This window comes from Globicephala melas, chromosome 16, assembly GCF_963455315.2.
Source record: "Globicephala melas chromosome 16, mGloMel1.2, whole genome shotgun sequence".
Classification (NCBI taxonomy): domain Eukaryota; kingdom Metazoa; phylum Chordata; class Mammalia; order Artiodactyla; family Delphinidae; genus Globicephala; species Globicephala melas.
Genome location: NC_083329.1, coordinates 32049766 through 32066243, shown reverse-complemented (window position 1 = coordinate 32066243; position 16478 = coordinate 32049766). Strand labels below are relative to the sequence as shown.

The following is a 16478-nucleotide window of genomic DNA, read 5'->3' as shown; positions in this document are numbered from 1 at the left end:
ATGATGATATCTTTATAGAATATGCCTTTGTATAAGCATTACTATTAGTGATCTAGTAATGTATATAATTCCAGTGACATTTAGATCTCATGACCACTAAGTGCTGTTTCCTGTTCAGGTCTGCATGTTGCATTGGTTCTGGGCCATGAGTCTGTTCAGTGAAGTCCCTGTCTTCCATCTTCCACTGAATCCACACCTTTTGTTTTGTCAAAATCTCCCTTCCTTGCTGTGCATACTTCATTCCATTATTTCTGACAATGACAGAACAAAGAAAGCAACCAAAGCAGATGTATCTGGAGGTGACTGGGAGGTGGGGGAAGTCATGGTTTCTCAAGCTCTGCCCCCTGAGATTAGCCCTTCCATTAGTTACCTGAGCCAGTTTCACCTCTGCAGTGATGGAGGGGGAGAATCCCTATCTTTTACGTCCTGAGAACCCACGACCGTTTTATCCTTGCAGTCAAGTAACGAACATCTATTTAGTGTGAAACTTGTTATTCTGTAGACATTCACGGGGTGTATGTTCAGAGAAACTAATGTTTTGGGGGTTTGGTTTTGTTTTCCTAAAATTGTTCTTGAGGCAGCTGTGGTGTAAGCCACAGTGTACCACAATGGGCATTAGAGGATATTATTTCAAATCCCAGTTTTGTCATTTATTAGCTGTGTGACACTGGCCGGACCTCCTGTTCTCTGAATTTCCCTTTCCCCATCTGAAAAATAAAAATTAAAAATTTCTTCTTCTAGTGTTTTTTCTGAGGGGAGGGGGAGAGTTTAATGGTAAAATGTGTGTAAATTTACTTAGCTATTTCCTTGATACATGTTTGGACCTTCAAAATGTATGAGTTATGTTAGCTGGTTTATGTTTGGGAAGCTATAATGTTAGTATGGAACTCTAAAATATCTCAAAAGGCTTTCATTTTCAAGGACAAAGTATATTAGTGTTTGATAAAGCATTAAAGGATATACTTTTTCTTTTTTTAACATACAAGGTCATAAAGTCCTCAAAGTCATAAATTCTTAACTGGTTACTAATCTGAGAATCCAGAATGTTGAGCAACTTTTTGATCATATCATTTACTTCACTGGTTGTCAACCACCTGGAGTGTTTAAAAAAAATTACCAGTACCTGGGCTCCACCCCAGACCTCTTAAACTGGAATGCCCAGGTGGGGCATTGAAAAAAAGGGCAAGAGCAAAGAACACCATATTTTAATTATCACAAGGCTAAAGTTCCTTCAAAAGAGAAATTAAAGTAGACCTAGCTGATTGTTCAATTTATGAGTCAGAGGCACAAGCTGAATTAGCAGGGGCTGTTATAAAAGCTTTAGATTTCAGGCTCCCAGCTGTCTGAGTAAGAAGAGAAGGTTCCAGTGGATCCGGCTGTGGTCCTGGTCCTCTGTCTCTCTCTCTCCTGTCTGCTTCTCCTCTCTGGAAACAGAGCTCTGGGAAAGGGCAGCTCCCGACTGGCCCCACTCCTCTCCCAATTCTTGGAAATATCCTACAGTTAGACGTTAAGGACATCAGCAAGTCCTTAATCAATGTAAGTAGGTTTTATGTTCATCCAGTGGCTTGCAAAGGGAAAGTAAACGAACATCTACTTTTTTTTTTTTTTTTTTTGCGGTACGCGGGCCTCTCACTGTTGTGGCCTCTCCCGTTCCGGAGCACAGTCTCCGGATGCACAGGCTCAGCGGCCGTGGCTCACGGGCCCAGCCGCTCTGCGGCATGTGGGATCTTCCCAGACCGGGGCACGAACCCATGTCCCCTACATCGGCAGGCAGACTCTCAACCACTGCGCCACCAGGGAAGCCCATGAACATCTACTTTTAAATAAAATATCTTCATTAAAATATATTAAAATACATTACAATATATTAAAATAAAATTATTAAAAGATATTATTTAAGGCAAACACTCGCTTGGAGTATTACTTTTGGTCTGTCATTGTCAATAACAGTGGAATGCATTTTGTGAGTAGAGAAACATTTAGGGCTTTGTATGGTTGAATCAAAATAATAACGTGACAAAAGACTGAAGTGTTTCTTCCCTTTGTTTCACCACCATTTGCTATGATTCTTGGCTGAAGGTAAATGGTAAGGGAAATGTTTTGTGATTAGAGATTTCATTCAAGAAGTCATCTATTATATAAACTGTGTTTTGTTCAGAATAGCTATGAAAATTGAACTTCTGTGAAGACGCAAATTATGCCTGATGTTAAGGAAATAGCTTGGGAGCAGGACAAGTATGAGTGAATGAAAGAAAAAAGTAATGAGTCAGAGCCAGCTGGGTAGTAATAAAATCCTCTTGGATTCTGCACAAAGCTGCTGTCTGTGGCCAAGAATGATGCAGGATGGAAGAAACTATTCTTCCATGAGCTGCTGCATGTCCTGGCACTGCCTTTGTGATGCTTGCTCTCTTTCTGTTAGTAATACTAGCGGATCTTAAACTGGGCTGGGCATTTGAATCATCTAGGGTGGTTTTAAAAAATATAGATTTCTAGTATTTATCACTACTGAGTCAGAATTCCCATGGGATGAGCTTTACAGGTGATTCTGAAGCAGTCAACTGGATATTGGTTCCAAGGTAGGCATTGGGGACTGATAAGTTTCTTAGGCATCAGAGGTCAACTAAGCTGTGTTGAAATTTGGGTCTTCTCCTTAATAAACATTCTCCAAAGACACACAGATGGCCAGTAGGCACATGAAAAGATGCTTAACATCACCAATTATTAGAGAAGTGCAAATAAAAACTACAATGAGGTACCACCTCACACCGGTCAGAATGGCCATCATTAAAAAGTCTACAAATAACAAATGCTGGAGAGGGTGTGGAGAAGAGAGAACCCTCCTACACTGTTGGTAGGAATGTAAGTTGGTGCAGCTACTAAGGAAAACAGTATGGAAGTTCCTCAGAAAACTAAAAATAGAATTACCATATGATCCAGCAATCCCATTCCTGGGCATATACCCAGACAAAACTATAGTTCAAAAAGATACATGCACCCCTATGTTCACAGCAGCACTATTCACAATAGCCAAAACATGGAAACAACCTAAATGTCCATCAACAGATGAATGGATAAAGATGTGGTACATATATATAATGGAATACTACTCAGCCATAAAAAAGAACAAAATAATGCCATCTGCAGTAACATGGATGCAACTAGAGATTATCATACTAAGTGAAGTAAGTCAGAAAGAGAAAGACAAACACCATATGTTATCACTTATTTGTGGAATCTAAAATGGCACAAATGAACCTATCTAGAAAACGGAAACAGACTCACAGGCACAGAGATCAGCCTTGTGGTTGCCAAGGGGGAGCTGGGGGGAGGGAGAGGGATGGACTGGGAGTTTGGGGTTGGTAGATGCAAACTATTACATTTAGAATGGATATATAACAAGGTCCTACCATATAGCACAGGGAACTATATCCAATCTCCTGGGATAAACCATAATGGAAAAGAATATTTAAAAAAAGTATATATGTGTAAAACTGAGTCACTGTACTGTACAGCAGAGATTGGCACACCATTATAGTTGAAGTAAATCAACTATACTTCAATAAAAAAAATTGGGGTCTTCTATTTATTAACTGTGAGACACTGGAAATAAACAGGACAGCCTTTGAACCTTAATCTCTTTATCTATAAAACAGGGTAAATAAATCTAGCTCAAAGTTTTGATATGATGATTAGTAATAATCTGAGTACCAAGTACCCAGGGCATGGCCCGGCACATCAGAAGTGATATAATAATCACCATCATAGTTAGTCTTTTAAAACATTTTTATTGAAGTATAGTTGATTTACAATATTGCGTTAGTTTCAGGTGTACAGCATAGTGATTCAGTTTGTTTTTGCAGATTATATTCCATTATATGTTATCACAAGATATTTTTTAAATGAAAATAATGTGGAGCTTTGTTATTTAAAGAAAAACATCTGGACATACACACACACATACTCTTAAAGGCTTTCAGGGTGTTGGGAGTGAGGTTTAGAACATAAACATTTTACTAAAATTCTCCAGGTGGTTCTTGATATGAATTACATTATAAATTTGAAGATCAATTATATATTGTAGATACTAAAATTTTTAAAGTCATGACATTTATGAAGGACTACTGGCAGGAACAATATGGATATGTCCATTACCTTTAGCTAATGGTACCCATTTACTAAGAAACAATAGGCTCAGCAACTCATCTCAAACATAAAGAACCAGTTTCGGTCTGATATGATACGGTACTACTTTGAATCTGTTAGTAGTACCATCTTCGTAGAATACAGGCTTCCAAGATGTTTGTTAGCACACTTTAAAATTACTCTGCCATCATTAGACATCAATTTTGAAATCATAGCAATCCGTGACTTACTTATTTCAGGTAGGTCAGATGATGACCATTCTATTCTAGCTTTTTGAATTTGTAAGGGGGAAAACACCTCGTCATGCACCTTTCCCCAGCACATCAAATTTCAAATTGAAAATGTGACCTGCTACAGTAATGCGCTTGCTAGTACTACACACCTTGTACAAAGAAAAACAGAGGCAAGATAGGTATGGAAAGAGAAAAACTTCTTTTGTTGGCCCTCAAACTGAGTGAAGTTTTGAAATGTAGCGATGATCTCTGACATTTATAATGGATACCTGTATGTTCATTGTTACTGTGTAAATAAAATTGCTGCTATGAAGTGACATTAAAGTTTGTCAATAAATGAATTCTTCCTAACTTTACTCCCAGACGAAGGTTTGGATAAACTATGGCTTTCTAACATTTAAATCTACTTTGGAACATAGCAATACAGCTTACACTGTACAAAAGTTTTATGGCTTTTTTTCCCTGTTAGATTTTTCCTAATTGACTCGAGCATTATTACATCTCCATTTTTGCATATGAAGATAGTGACTTGCTCCAAGTAATCCCCAGGTAGTAAATGGCTAGAATTTGAACTCTAAAGCCATGCTTTGCTGCCTGTAAGATTTTCTAGAACAAATCTGATTGTAAACCATTTTGTGTTCGTGTTTCACTTGATCCTCAGGGGAAACAGGGGTGCTATCACCTTGATTTTTCAGGTTTTAGAAACATTTCTGGAGGATCAAATTGCCTAGTGAATGTAGAGCTTAATTTAACTAAGTCTTGATTCCAAATACTTTAAATTTGACCTGAAATTTCTTTATCCCTTTTATCTTTTGATATACTCATATGATTATCCTCTATTTTATCTTGTTGGTTACTTAACTTTTCAGTTCATCTCAAGTTGCAATCTGCCTGGGGGCAGAATTTGAAACTTTAAAAACTAAAAGCCTATAAATTTATAAAACATTGATACCTTTTTTACTAAGTAAAAAAAAACAAATAAACAAGGCTGTGAGTAAATTTAATTCTATGGAACACAGGCAAGGGACTGGAAAACTGAATTAGAAACTTCCTGAAAAGTCAAGTACTGATTTTTGTTTTTTTTTTTCAAAGGAAACTTTCTACCGTAATTTCTAATGTCAAATATGGCTTCCTCTAACTTTTCTCCTTTTCAAAGGAGAACTGTACTAGCTTCCTTAACAACAAAAAAATCCAGTGAGATATTCACCTGATATAAAAGTACCCACAATTTCTTTTTTTTTTTTTTTTGGCCACGCTGCTTGGCATGTGGGATCTTAGTTCCCCAACCAGGGATGGAACCCGTGTCCCCTGCAGGGTAAGCACGGAGCCTCAACCACTGGACCGCCAGGGAAGTCCCCCCCTTAAAATTTCTTATACTACCTGTTTTTCATTGTTATTCCTTGTCTTCAAAAGAACAAGAAGGACAGGATAGGAAAGATAGCACTTAGTTTTTCATGGAGAATAATTATGAAAAGAGATTAACCCCGGAAATCATGCCTTTCTGTGGTAGCCCTTAATGTTTAAGGACCAGGAAATGAAATATCCCACTATTACACAAACAGAACCAACTTATATAAATAATGAAATCACTCACGCTGTGAGGCCTGGAGTATACTCCATTCTCTGTTGTTTGATTTGCATAAGCGAAGATTATACGTTCGTATGTCTTGAGAATGAATGATGGATAAATTTGAACCACCAGAAGGATTTTTCATCATAGCTGAAGCCATTTTATAATGTAGAAATTCCTTTTTCCTATTTTAAGTAACGAAAGTCCATTCTTGAGAATATGTTGTCCAACAACTAAAACACTCTCAGGATCCGTTACTTGCTTGTGATTTATACTGACTCCGCCTTCCGTTATCATCCGATACCCTCCAGGACCGTCTGAAACGGCGTTTGCTTTGCAGCATGTATTATGCAGGACGCTTATTCCAGGGTTCACCTGGTATAAAAACTCGGCCAAACTCACGCCACCTGGGTCTTCAGCCGAGTGTGCACGCTGGGCCGGTTCAGCAGCGTGGCCGCGCGGAAGTGGCCGCCCGCTGCCGCTAAGAAGTCCACCAGGTGCTGCTTCTGATACCACGCCGAGCTGTCCAGCACCGCGCAGCTGTCCCGCGTCAGCCAGTTAGTGAGCAGCTGCTGGTGATCAGCAGCCTAGAGCGCCCGGCGTAGGGCGCGCACGTTGTTTTGCACGTGCTTTGCGTCCAGGGCCTTGTGCGCGCAGGTACCGTCGCTGCCGTCTCCCAGGCGCGCGGTGGCACCTCCCACCGACGCGCTCGCACCTCCCACCGACGCGCTCGCTTTGTGGCCCTATCGGTGGAAGTGAAACAGGCCCAACAGTGCCAGCAGATGCCACAAAGGAAGCGAGTCATGGGGTCGAAGGTGCAGTAGATGGTCTGGGGAAAGTTGCCCGCCATACCACCGTCCAAGAGCTCTGGGAGCCCTGTCTTCGTGCCCCTCTCTGGGAAGAACTCCTTGAACAGACCCGGAGCCTTCGGCACCTCCAGCAACCCCCGAGCGCCCGAGTTGGCCTCACGCAGTACCAGGGGAAGACTCTTGACCCGCCTGTGGTACCAAACCACCACCTCGGGAAGTATACCGCGATTTGGGTGCCGCCATCTTCCTTCCTGGTGACCTAGTACAAGAAAGTGAGTATAATTCACCGTGCTATACAGTAAATCCTTGTTGCTTATCTAGTTTATGTATATTAGTTTGTATCTGTTAATCCCATACCCCTAATTTGTTCCCCCCCACCTTAGTAACCGTACAGTTGTTTTCTGTGTCTGTGAGTCTTTTTCTCTTTTGTATATAAATTCATTATTATTAATTATTATTATTGGTGGTATGCGGGCCTCTCACTGTTGTGGCCTCTCCCGTTGCGGAGCACAGGCTCCGGACGCGCAGGCTCAGCGGCCATGGCTCACGGGCCCAGCCGCTCCGCGGCATGTGGGATCTTCCTGGATCGGGGCACGAACCCGTGTCCCCTGCATCAACAGGCGGGCTCTCAACCACTGCGCCACCAGGGAGGCCCTGTATTATTTTTTTAGAGTTGACATATAAGTGATATGATGTAGTATTTTTCTTTATCTGACTTATTTCACTAAGCATATTATCCTCTAGGCCCATCCAGGTTGCTACAAATGGCAACATTTCACTTTTTAAAAATATATATATTTTTTTTATTGGTCTTTTTTTAATGGCTGAGTAATATTCCATTGTATAAATACACCACATCTTTTTAAGCCAGTTGTCTGTTGATGGGCACTTGGGTTGCTTCCATGACTTGGCTATTGTAAATGGTGCTGCTGTGAACACTGGGGTGCATTATCTTTTCGAATTAGAGTTTTTGTTTTTTTCTGGGTAAATACCCAGGAATGGAATTGCTGGATCATATAGTAACTCTATTTTTAGTTTTTAAAGGAGTCGCTACTGTTCTCCATAGTGGCTGCACCAATTTATATTCCTGCAGCCAGTGTAGGAGGGTTCCCTTTTCTGCACACCCTCTTCAGCATTTATTATTTGTAGACTTTTGTTGATAACCGTTTTGACTGGTGTGAAGTGGTACCTCATCGTGGTTTTGATTTGCATTTGTCTAATAGGTAGTGATGTTGAGCAGCTTTTTATATGCCTGTTGGCCATCTGTATGTTGTCTTTGTAGAAATGTCTATTTAGGTCTTCTGCTTTATTATGTTGAGATATGTTCCCTCTACAACCACTTTGGTGAGAGTTTTTTTTTTAATCATGAATGGATGTTGAATTATCATCATACATATATAAGATCCAGAAATCTTTGAAGTTATGTGTGGCAGAATAAAACATCAACAACATGATGTTGATAACAATCTTAATCATGAGCAAAATAGACCAAATTGTGACTTCTTTTGCTAATATACATTTTCCAGTTCTCAAAAAAGTGTATGGCCCTGTGTTCACTGGGTATTTTGGCTTGAAGCCCACCATAGTGTTGCATGGTTACAAAGCAGTGAAAGAAGCCCTGATTGATCTGTGAGAAGAGTTTTCTGGAAGAGGCAGTCTCCCTGTGTCTCAAAGAGTTAATAAAGGACATGGTAGGTGTGCGTGTGCGCATCTTCCGCATTGGTAGTGAGGGTGGGGAGGATGGAAAAGAGGAATTTGAAGAGCCCCCCAGCAGAGCTGGGTCCATCTGCCAGGCTGCCAAGTGTCAGCTCACTCCTCCTTCCCTAGGGCCTCCCTCCTAGTTTCTGTTTCTCCTCCTGGTAGGAATCCTCTTTAGCAATGGAAAGAGATGGAAGGAGATCTGGCGCATCTCCCTCATGACACTGTGGAATTCGGGGTGGGGAAGAAGAGCATTGAGGACCGAGTTCAAGAGGAAACCCACTGCCTTGTGGAGGAGTTGAGAAAAACCAGTGGTGGGTGATGCTACGCTCTGTCACTCTCACCTTAACAGACTGCTGTCTTCTCCAGTGACATCCTAGGAAACATTTCAGGGACAGCCACATCTTTCATATGGGTCATGGTTGTCAGCCCTCCTGTGGAGCGGGGAGAGAGAGGAGAGAGCCTAGAGGGCTTTTGTGTATCTGTGCTTGTTGTGTGTGTACACCCACTGTGGTGCATATAGTGTGGATTAAAGGTCATTTAATCCTATCCTGTCCTGAACTTTTTGTTTTCAAATCATTAGGTCATGAAGGTGGAAGGTTTTGAGTCTCATTTTTTTCTGGCATTAGAGAATAATGTTTTTTCCCATAGTGTAAATGTGGGTTATGTATTCCAGAACATTTCATCAAGTGGACATGGTGGGAATGACCTCATCACACCCTTATGGAGCGTGAAACAAATGACATGTGCTTTCACTTAACTGGCCTATATTTGTATGGTCGCCTCAGGCACATGTCTGAGGGTTTCTTCTGAGACCCATTGCCTACTGTTCTGGCCAGTAATGATAATTGTCTATGGTTTTAATTGCTTAGGCATCCCTTAGTGCAGACCTCATCAATTGTGATTTCCTTATAAATAACTGTTTTAAAATTAGCAGCTTCATTTACTTAATGTTGCTCCCTATTTAGTGTTGTTTTATATATTTTAAGAAATAGATGCTGTGGCTTAATCCTGAACATTACACAAATACCAGGTTATAAAATGATCTATTTAAACAGATTTCAACTATTATTAATAACTCATTACCCTGCCTTCCCTATTAGTTTCTTCTGTTTTCAGCTTTCTTTATACTTCCCTCCCCCATTATTGATATAATAATCATGTTTTTTCTTTTCTCTACTTTATGATACTTTGACATTTTGGGGGACTTGCAGACCCAGGGAGCAACTGCCTCTCCCAGGGTTAGCTAATTCTGAGATAGAGCATCGCATCTTGTGTGTGAGCACTCCTTTGATTTTCAAACTAGCCTGTCCAAAGCCGATACCCCCAGGAAACCTGCTTTATGAAACCCTCACACGCCAAGCCAATATTCTCCCTGCCCTAAATCAACCCAGGGCCAGTTACAGGACAGCTAGGGACCACCCCTGGGGCCTAGAGCCCTCTGAAATTACCCAAACTATCCAGTCTTAAACTTACTGAGCATACCTACCCAGCCTTGCTCATTTCTTCCTTGAAAACCCCAGTAAAGGCTTTGGCCCATGCTCTCCCCGTGTTCCTTCTGCCTCCTGACTGACCTTGGTGCTTCCCCATGTGGCCTTGTGTAGGGTGCCCCCTCCTCTTGGGAAGTATGAGTAATAAACTACCTTATCATCTCCTGATCTGTTGGCTTTACCATCTGAATAAAAGTAAAACCCAAGTACATTTTAAAACAATTGGATGGTAATTGGTAATTTTTTACCAATTTTGGTACTTTGGTAGTATTTTACCCCTTACTGTCAGCTGTACTGACCTATGAAGTGCTTGTTAAGATGGATCTTATTTTCCGTCTGAATTCCAAATTACCCTGCTTTGTAAGTCTCTCTCTCAAGTGAAAGGAAAGATTAAAAATCAGATTTTAGCTGTCACACACACAGAAATCTTAAGGCCTTCTCAAATTATCCCCTACCTTCTAAAGTAAAAGTTTTTCTGCAAGCTTAGTGTCTTGGCATGACACTAAGAACCATGACTTGGTTCAGCTGAAAAGGAGCCTGGCATACGAGCACTTAACTAAATAGGTTCCTATTACTTAATTCCCTATCATTTCATCACAACACTTTGATTCAAGTCACCCTTAACTACATGTATGATGTGATTTGGTTTTTTTGCATATAAAGTTTATCTATCATCCGATTATAGCAATTTCATGTAAATATTGACCACTAAAAAAGAAAACTACTTTTCCTCTGCTTTAACTTATTTGTCTGTAAAATGATGGACTTCATCTAAATTCAAATTAAAAAATTTATAACAACATATGGTATTCCGTTGATGGCTATATGTAGCAATATCCCAGAATTCCACAAGAGGGCGTGTTCTGTCCAAATAAATTAAATGTGAGGCCTGATTGGTGATGAGGGACACTATTTCTTAGAGCAGGATGTTCCTCCCCACACCTCCTCTCCATACTGCAATAAAGAAACAAAAGGACTCCATTTCTCAATTTAATCTTTCTTGTTTGCCCTGTGATTTGTTTGAAATGCAGAATTCTTGCCTATTTTTATTTTAGGCAAACAAATCTATCTTACAATTCATGTTCATTTGTGTTAGTTTTCTTCTCGTACAACATGGACAGCTTTTGCTTTTTTTTCTTTGTACCATCAAACACCTGACTTTTTCCATAATCTTTCTCTCTTTAATCTTTTCCTTTCCTGATTGTACAAGTTGTTCCTTCGGCTATTTACTATATATAAAACGTTTCCAGGTTCCTAACTATTGCTTCCTTCCTACGTCAGTGCTTAATTGTCTACAGGTTTACCAGACAGACATGATTTTGCACTGATAGATAACCTGAATTATTGTCTTAAAAAACTGACCCTTAAAATTTTTTCTGTTCTTTCGCTCTTCAAAATAACCAGCACCTTGACTTAAGGTAGTGATGTAAATGGAGTATTTGGAGACCTATTATTAAACAAACTAGGATGGCATGGTCAATTCATGTTTGGTTTTTTTTAACATCTTTATTGGAGTATAATTGCTTTACAATGGTGTGTTAGTTTCTGCTTTATAACAAAGTGAATCAGTTATACATATACATATGTTCCCATATCTCTTCCCTCTTGCGTCTCCCTCCCTCCCACCCTCCCTATCCCACCCCTCTAGGTGGTCACAAACCACGGAGCTGATCTCCCTTTGCTATGCGGCTGCTTCCCACTAGCTATCTATTTCATATTTGGTAGTGTATATATGTCCATGTCACTCTCTCACTTTTTCCCAGCTTACCCTTCCCCCTCCCTGTATCCTCAAGTCCATTCTCTAGTAGGTCTGCATCTTTATTCCTGTCTTGTCCCTAGGTTCTTCTGACCATTTTTTTTTAGATTCCATATATATGTGTTGGCATATGGTATTTGTTTTGCTCTTTCTGACTTACTTCACTCTGTATGACAGACTCTAGGTCCATCCACCTCACTACAAATAACTCAATTTCATTTCTTTTTATGGCTGAGTAATATTCCATTGTATATATGTGCCACATCTTCTTTATCCATTCATCTGTCGATGGACACTTAGATTGCTTCCATGTCCTGGCTATTGTAAATAGAGCTGCAGTGAACATTGTGGTACATGACTTTTTTTAAATTTTATTTTATTTTTATTTTTGGCTGCGTTGGATCTTCGTTGCTGCGTGTGGGCTTTCTCTAGTTGCGGCGAGCGGGGGCTACTCTTGGTTGTGGTGCGCGGGCTTCTGAGTGCGGTGGCTTCTCTTGTTGTGGAGCACGGGCTCTAGGCGTGCAGGCTCAGTAGTTGTGACACATGGGCTCAGTAGTTGTGGCTCACGGGCTCTAGAGCACAGGCTCAGTAGTTGTAGCACATGGGCTTAGTTGCTCCACGGCATGTGGGATCTTCCTAGACCAGGACTCGAACCCATGTCCCCTGCATTGGCATTCGGATTCTTAGCTGCTGCGCCACCAGGGAAGCCCCACATGACTCTTTTTGAATGATGGTTTTCTCAGGGTATATGCCCAGTAGTGGGATTGCTGGGTCATATGGTAGTTCTATTTTTAGTTTTTTAAGGAACCTCCATACTGTTCTCCATAGTGGCTGTATCAGTTTACATTCCCACCAACAGTTCAAGAGGGTTCCCTTTTCTCCACACCCTCTCCAGCATTTATTGTTTGTAGATTTTTTGATGATGGCCATTCTGACCGGTGTGAGATGATATCTCATTGTAGTTTTGATTTGCATTTCTCTAATGATTAATGATGTTGAACATTCTTTCATGTGTTTGTTGCCAATCTGTATATCTTCTTTGGAGAAATGTCTGTTTAGGTCTTCTGCCCATTTTTGGATTGGGTTGTTTGTTTTTTTGATATTGAGCTGCATGAGTTGCTTGTACGTTTTGGAGATTAATCCTTTGTCAGTTGCTTCATTTGCAAATATTTTCTCCCATTCTGAGGGTTGTCTTTTCGTCTTGTTTATTGTTTCCTTTGCTGTGCAAAAGCTTTTAAGTTTCATTAGGTCCCATTTGTTTATTTTTGTTTTTATTTCCATTTCTCTAGGAGGTGGGTCAAAAAGGATCTTGCTGTGATTTATGTCGTAGAGTGTTCTGCCTGTTTTCCTCTAAGAGTTTTATAGTGTCTGGCCTTACATTTAGGTCTTTAATCCATTTTGTCAATTCATGTTTAAGGAACAGTGATGTGTTGATTTTAAGCATGCTTAAATTTTTGCTGATAGGGAAATTTCTAGGTAGATATTGCTTCAGAGATTCTAAAATTATCTGTTATCCACAACAGAGTTTTATATTTATATCTTAATAGTGTTTTATAAATCTTTTCAATTCTTTAGGGTCACCCTGTGACCCCACTTTCATCCTGGGCTCTGCTCCCTGCAATGTGATCTGCTCCATTATTTTCCAGAATCGTTTTGATTATACAGATCAGAATTTTCTTAACTTGCTAGGAAACTTTAATGAAAACCTCAGGATTTATGTGCTCCCCATGGATCCAGGTGAGGTCAGGATCCTCTCTTCCTGAGAAATCGTTTATGCTCTTTTCTCTGACAAGTCCAAAATTCTATATGGACCAAGCCATGAAGTGAATGTTTGAAAACTGGACATTTTGGATATTACAACGTGGTAACTCTGGGAATCAGATTCTCCCCTCTCTTTGGTTTTTTTTTTTTTTTTTTTTTTTGCTTGCTCCAGTTTTTTTTTGTTTCTTAATTTCCTGACCAGGGATCAGACCCCTTCGCCCTGCAGTAGAAGCGTGGAGTCTTAACCACTGGACTGCCAGGGAAGTCCCTGTAGTTTTTTGTTTGTTTGTTTCTTTTCTTTTATTTTTGCCTTCCACAAGGTGTAGCTATTTGTTTATTTAGTGACTTTTCTAAACTATTTTTGCAAAGTCTCTCTTTTTTTTTTTTTTTGCCTTGTGTGGTCACTGGAATCTGTTCCTTTAGCTTACGTCCAGCTAGTGTTTGGAGAGAGATGTCCTTTTTTTTAGGAGTAATAGATCTTTCTTTTGCTTTTCTTTTTGTTTCATTCTTTTAAATTGAATGAAAGGGTCTTTAAATTCTGTATTGCTTTACAATTTTCAAAAGTTTCACACACATGATTTCATATAATCCCGTAATAACCCTTTTTCCCTCACTACCCCTATACTGCCCCTCCCTCCTTCCCTCTCCCTTCTGATAACCACTAGTTTGTTCTCTATCTGGAGTCTACGGATATTGATATCTTTGAATGTGAGGAGGCAAAAAGAAAAAAAAGATGAAGAGAAAGAGATGGGGAGAGAGAGAGAGAAAGGAAGAGAGGAAGGGGGGAGAGAGGGAGGGAGGGAGGAAATAACTCTTCCAGATTGGCTCTGTGCATGTGTGTAGCTTTCTAAATTTTTCAGTATACAGGGGTGCTTTTGAATGTCCTAATTTCCCAAAGGCACTCCCTCTGCAGCTTTTCTTCCTGGAGTTTGATGCTCTGTTGTATGCCTTAACTGTAATATTTTGCCCCAGGTGGCTGTGGGCTGTTCATTAATCTTGCAAGGTTTTTGAGACATCCCTGCTGCATTTCCACTCTAGGTTAGATGAAACAAAAACAAGTGCCTGTGTCAGTCTGTCAGGTTGCCCCAGACAGGTTAGAACACAGAAACACAGTCTTCGTGACTGAGGTCTGCTCTGGTCCCTCTGGAACCAGGAACCAGGCTCCCACACCACAAGCTGCCCTTGTTAAGACCACTGCCAAGCCAAGGATGGAAGTGGGACAAGGGCAAAAAAAAAAGGAAAAAGAAAAAACAAGCCACAGATCTTTGCTGCCATTTTTTAAGTAGATTCTGACAGTTTCTGCTTGATTTTCTGACATTTTTGTAGAGGGATAGGCCTTTAGAACTGTCTACTGCATCAGTTTTGCTGATGTTATGCTGTAAGTGAGTGTTTGAACACAGCAGTCCTGCCTTACTGTCATAGAGTGAACATCTGGGAAAGGTGGCTGAGCCTTTATTTTACGAAGAAAAGAAATGCCTGAGTATAAAGCTGGAATTCAGGCCTTGTTGGCTCCCTGGCCAGTGGTTTTTCCACTACCCCCCAAAGCCCAGTTTCCATAGACTACTTTGGTGACTGCCCAAAAGGATGGCCATAGCACTCAGTGGACATCCAGGTCCTTGCTGAAAGGTTTCCATTACCCACAAGGCTTATCCTCAAATATGTAGTGATTTCTTCATCACGTTACTTAGCAGAAATATCCTAATTTAGGAAGGAAGAGACTATCTCTTTCAAGGAGGGACAATGTTTATGAACAGAGGTGCTGCCAGGGAACACTGACTAGGGCAGGGGTGTTTGTTGCTTCAGTTGGGATCTTAGCTGACAGCGTAATTGGGCTTGGGATGACAAAATGATTGGTTCTATGGTGTATGAATCATAAACAGACACCACAGTTTTGCCCGGTGCTGAGCTGATATGTCCTGTCCTCTGCCTAAATAAAATCACATGATATTAGAAAAGTCACTTACCTGCTCTGGTGCACAGCTGCTTTATCCCTAAAATGCTGAGGTGGGTTTCATGCCATTTTTGCACCCCTCTGGGTTATAATATAGCGATTCTATTTCTGAGGCTGCTTGATAGTAGCAGAAATAGCAGGGAGTGGGTTTGTGCTCAGTATCAGGTTACGCAAAATTCCTTAACCTCTGCCCTCATCTACAAAATGTGAATCATAGTAATTCATCTTATTCTGTGTTTCAAGGTTGTAAGGAAGAATTAATTTAAAAAATGAGAGAATTGATATAAATATGCTTTAATATCATAAGGTTGATGTATGAGTATAGGAAATTACTATCAACTTTCATCATCTGGTCAGAGTTTTCTCCCTTAAATACTCTAGCAGCATGAAGAATTATTTTACATGTACACTATAAAATGCTCCTCCTGAAGAAAGAGACCATATTATATTCGCTTCAGTTTTTAACCAGGGCTTGGCATATGATAGATATGTCTTCAATATGTGTTTTTAGTTTAATAAATATATTTTTAAAATCTTTAAGGTCTGCAATAATTTCCCTGCTCTCATGGACTATCTCCCAGGGAGTCATAACAAAGTACTTAAAATTTTTGCTTATGTAAAAAGCTATGTTTTAGAGAAATAAAAGAACACCAAGCATCTCTGGACATTAACAATCCTCGGGACTTCATTGATTGTTTCCCGATCAAAATGGAACAGGTAAAATATTAATGACAGATTGGTTATCTGTTTGCCTGAATTTTTTTGTTCATTGACTAGTTCTGTACTTATTAGGGATATTTAAATGGTTACGGACGAAATGCTTGACCAGCACTTTGGGTACTTATGTGTGCATGGATCTGGATTGAGCATCAAAGGAGATTTAAAATTGAATTGTTAAATAACAATACGTGGACCCTGTTCGTTAGGTACTAATAGGCTACCTGAGGAGAAGGAGAACATATGTCTCAGGTGAAATGGAAATACAAACAAATGAGAAATACAAAATACTGAGCCATAAAAGGAAGGTGGATGTGATCATTTCACACAGCATGTGGGAGAGTGAGAAG

The 16478-nt window shown here is 40.2% G+C and overlaps 2 pseudogenes; one reads left to right on the top strand and one right to left on the bottom strand.

The window, feature by feature from the left end:
* Positions 1–257: 257 nt before the first annotated feature.
* The window catches only part of LOC115858025 (cytochrome P450 2C18-like), a 46459-nt pseudogene continuing 30238 nt past the window's right edge, over positions 258–16478 (top strand).
* Positions 6091–7949, bottom strand: LOC138842376 (tyrosine--tRNA ligase, mitochondrial pseudogene; annotated as a pseudogene).